We start from the raw sequence: 4,774 nt of genomic DNA, 5'->3' as shown, positions 1-4,774 counted from the left end.
CTAGAACAGGGGTCCCTAACGCCTGGTCCATGGACCGGCCCCGGGCCACGGCATACCAGAAACTGGTCTGCGCAAACAAGCAAAGCCTCATCTGCGGGATGCAGGCAGCACACAAAACCATGCCCCCTCTGGTCCACGGAAAAACCTCCATGGAACCGGTCCCTGGTGCCCAAAAGGTTGGGGACCTCTAGGCTAGAAGATCTCCAAGATCCCTTCCAACTCTGTTATTCTGTTATTCAATATCAGGGTTGTCAAACTCAATTTCATTGAGGGCCGCGTCAGCATTGCGATTGCCCTCAGGGGGCCAGGTGGGTATGGCCAGGGTGGGTGTGGCCTACTGGGTGGGCGTGGCTAGAGTGCGTATGGCCTACTGGGTGGGCGTGGCCAGCTCTACATCGTTCGCATCAAGGGTGCCTATGGGGGCATGGGCAGGAGTGGGACAGATCTGAGGGTCTCTGGCAGAAGGAGGGTCTCTGGGCCAGGGCCAAGGCAATGGGGACCGTTCCCTCACTGTTTCCAGGATGGCTTCGCGGGCCGCATGAAACCACTTCGCGGGCCGCATCCGGCTCCCGGGCCTTGTGTTTGACATGTCTGTTCTATATTCTCAAAAATTGCTCCACCCCTGCAATTTCTCTATTGTTGGAAGCTTTCTAACACACCCAGTTTCGCTTGCTACCTTCAGGTGTGGTGCAATTGGCTGGTCCTTCTTCCATATTGATGTGAAATTCCAATGTTGACCTGTTTGGCTTTTGTTCATCTTAATTAAAACAGCAAGGAAATGCAGAGGTATTTCCTGTGTGCTGCATTCTAGCTACAGTTTTGATGTTGGGGGGGGGGGGCCTCAAGACAGATCTTTAGCGCAGAGGTCCAGGGTAAAATGAAGCAGAACAACAGAGAAGGCAACAGAACGACAAGAGAATTTAATTAAACAAACAAACTACTAATTCAACTTAGTGCAGGGTTTGTGAAATCGCCCCACGTTGCCCCAACTGTAGCCCAAATTAAGGGATCAAAAAGTCGTAAAAAAGAGAGTTGTTTGCGTAAATTAACATTAACTACAGTGTAAAGAGGGACCTATGTGTGAGTTTACATTTCTGTAAGACAAAATTTAAAGTGATTTAAATGTATTTTGTTTGGTCCTGATGAAATGGTTTTCCGAAGTCTGGTAGCACAAGAGACGTTCTGCGTGAATCAGCAGTTTTTATCTTGTTTCCCTCAAGACGGTGTTTTGACGCAACGAAAATGAGAATACATTCTCAAGGACAAAGATGAAAAAAACTTTCTCTCCCCCTATTGCATTTCTGGGATCTCTGCAGGTCAGACTGAATCTTGGCATTGCAGGGTGAATGATTGACAAGAATAGACATGCCCCAAAGAGAGGTTCTTCTGTACTGGTATATTTTTGAAAGCAATTAATCTGAGAAAACGCATCCAGATAACATTTAGCAGCATTTAGGAGGCACGCTTCTCAAAACGTAGAGGATTTACGGGGATGGGTGGGTGGAAATGCTGGGAAAAACTGAAACATGAGGCCAGGGACAGTTCCTTCTCACTTGTGAGGTTGGTGATTTCATCAGCAATACCCCTAGAGCAGTGTTTCTCAACGAGGGTAACTTCAGCTCCCAGAATTCCCCAGCCAGCATGAATATCTTAAAGTGGCCTAGGCTGAGAAACACTGCCTCAGAGTATTTTTGAATATGTCGTCTCCTAGAGCAGGGCTTTTCAACCAGTGGCATGGGTACCAACTGTATCACCATTGGCACCTGGCAGGTGGTATGCGACCATCCTAGAAAAGTGGTAGCGGGGGAGGGGAATGGCAGCAACGCACAAGGCTGAGCGAGAGACGGCTGGAGCTGCAGGGCTGTCAGGGCTCAGTGGAAGTGCCAGGATCAGCGCCAGGCTCTGATCCTGGCACTTCTGAACCCAGCGCTGATCAGCTGGAATGTTGCAGCATCTGGTGATGACCTATAAAGCCCTAAATGGCAAGGGTCCAGGATATTTGAGGGAACACCTGCTGCCAGCATCAAGCTCCCTTCGTCCACTGCGCTCCCACAGGGAGGGTCTTCTCAGGGTGCCGCCGGTTAAAGATTGCCGGCGGGTAACACCCAGGGGTAGGGCCTTCTCAGTGGGCGCGCCTGCCCTTTGGAACCAGCTGCCTGCGGAGCTTAGGACTGCCCCCGACCTCCGTTCATTCCGCCGGGACCTGAAGACCTGGCTCTTTGAGCTCTCTGGCCCAGGCTGAGAATTTTTTAATTTTTAATTTTAACTGGGTTTTTATTTTTTCTCAGGGTTTCATTTAATCTTTTTTAATTTGTTTTAACTTTTGTATTGATTTTCTTTTAAATATCCTGTAAACCGCCCTGAGTCCTTCGGGAAAGGGCGGTATATAAATCTAAATAAATAAATAAAATAAATAAAATCTCCAGGGTCTTGTGATTTACATTCAGATGCTTGGCAACTGATTCATATTTATGACAGTCCCAGTGTCCCAGGGTCATGTGAAGTGACCAAAACCTGCTGCAACCACCCAGCAGAGGGGAAAAAAAATAAAAACCAAACACCCCTCATCCCACCCCTGCTGCCAATCCTCAACAGAAATGCTCACAACAATGCAAACCTCGGACAGGAGGAAGAGCGCTGCCGGGCGGGCAGGCAGGTGTCTTGCTCAGCTGTGGCTTGGGGGGCACTTTTTTCAGTGCCATTGTAACTTCGAACAGTCACTAAATGAACTGTTGTAAATCGAGGACTACCTGTACTTCATCACTTTTTTCCATTTTTTTTTCTTTTGGTCATCAAGTTTTTGACACCTTGCAAGGCAACTGGTAGTACTCGGATGTTTCCATATCCTAAAAGTGGTACAATGGGTGAAAAAGTTGAAAATCCCTGTCCTAGAGAATTCTCTCTCAACCTTGACAACTTTAAGAAGCATGGACTTCAGCTCCCAGAATTCCTCAGCCAGCATGCTGACTAGGAAATTCTGGGAGCTGAAGTCCACACATCTTAAAGTTACCAAGGTTGAGGAACTCTGCTCTAAGAGTTGTGGACAACTATACCCAAGTTCTCCTATAACCTGTTGATTGACTTTTAGCCACAGGGCCATTCCAGAAGACCCTGGTTTTTGTGGATGTACAATATAATATATACTGGGCAAGGTACCACAGTAAATGGTACCGACTGTTGATTTAGTAAAAGAGGTGAGCTTGGATAAGGTATCTGCCACTCGTCCACCTTTTTTTTTGTCTTTGTCATCAGGGTTCTTTGGCAAGGTGTCAGAATTCAATGACCAACCTGCCACTTAGTTTTGCACGGCAGAAAACTGAAACATCTCTAGGTATTTGCTGGAAATAGAGCAGATGATTGATGGCTAGAGCAAAACCTTTTGCATATGTTGGGATTGCAACTCCCAGAATTCCTACTTATTTACAATTCTGGATATAACTCACCTCACAGGGTTGTTGTGGAGAAAATCAGAGGAGGAAAGAGTATGATGTATGTTTGCCACCTTGAGTTACTTATAAAGCAATAAAGGTGGAATTAAAAAAAAAATAAACACATCTGAAGGGCAGTGGTTTAGAAAAGAGAACATCCTTCCCACTTTTGTTTCTCATAATGTTAGAATCAGAGGAGATTTGGAGATTAGCCAACAATCTACAGATCCTGGAGACAAAATAAACACTTTTACACTGTGCATAATTCTCTAATTTTGATAGGCATTCAAAATCCAGGTTTTCGAGGAAGTAAAATAGAGGGTGTGAATTTCCCCTCATCTGTTTTACCCATGAGAAAGCTCCCCATGCAGTTTATTTTTATTTATTTATTTTCATCTTGCCTTTATTATTTTTTATAAATAATTGATGGTGGTGAACCTATCTAATACTCCTCCTTCCTCCTATTTTCCCTGCAAAAGCAACCCTGTGAGGTGGGGTGGCCCAAAGTCACTGACCTGGCTTTCCGGCCTAAGGCGGGACTAGAAATGGATTGTCTCCTAGTGATTGGCCCAAAGTCATCAAGCCCACTTTCATGCCTAACGTGGGACTACATCTCATCATCTCCTGGTGATTGGCCCAAAGTTACTCAATTGGCTTTCATGCCTAAGGCTGGTCTAGAACTCACAGTCCCCTGGATTCTAGCTTGGTGCCTTAACCACTAGACCAAATTGGCTCCTACTGACTCAGTAGCCGCAAAGGTATCTGCAGCACCCTCCCCAAAAGTCAAAATGGCAGCTAGAATCATATGGTTGAATGTAAAAGAAATGGGAATGGGCATTCAATTGCATGCTTTGTGGCCACCATTTTGACTTTTTTGTGGATATTCTGAGTTGCTGTACAAGTAGTCCTTGACTTACAACCATTCATTTAGTGACAATTTGAAGTTGCAACGCCACTGAAAAAAGTGACTTTCAACCTGTCCTTGTGGCTTTTGCAGCATCCACACAGGGTCGAGTGATCAAAACTGGGTGCTTGGCACCCAGCAGGTATTCACAACAGTTGCAGCATCCCAGGTTATGTGATCACCACATACAACCTTCCCATCTGGCTCCCTTCAAACAGAGTCAGTGGGCGAAGCTGGATTCGCTTAAGGACAATGTGGCTCACTAAAAACCTCAGTGATTTGCTTAATAACCTTGGCAAAAAAGTTTGTAAAATTGGCTGAGACTCACTTAACAACTCCCTTGCTTAGCAGTGGAAATTCTCAGCTGAGGATGTAAGTCGACGACTACCTGTATAGCTTTGCATCCAGTTGTTAGAAAGGTGGACAGCAAGCCTCTTTTGAA

Source organism: Vipera berus, assembly GCF_964194415.1.
Source record: "Vipera berus genome assembly, chromosome: 1".
NCBI classification, from domain to species: Eukaryota; Metazoa; Chordata; class Lepidosauria; order Squamata; family Viperidae; genus Vipera; species Vipera berus.
The sequence above is the reverse complement of the archived record's forward strand: the minus strand, read 5'-3'. Positions refer to the sequence as shown.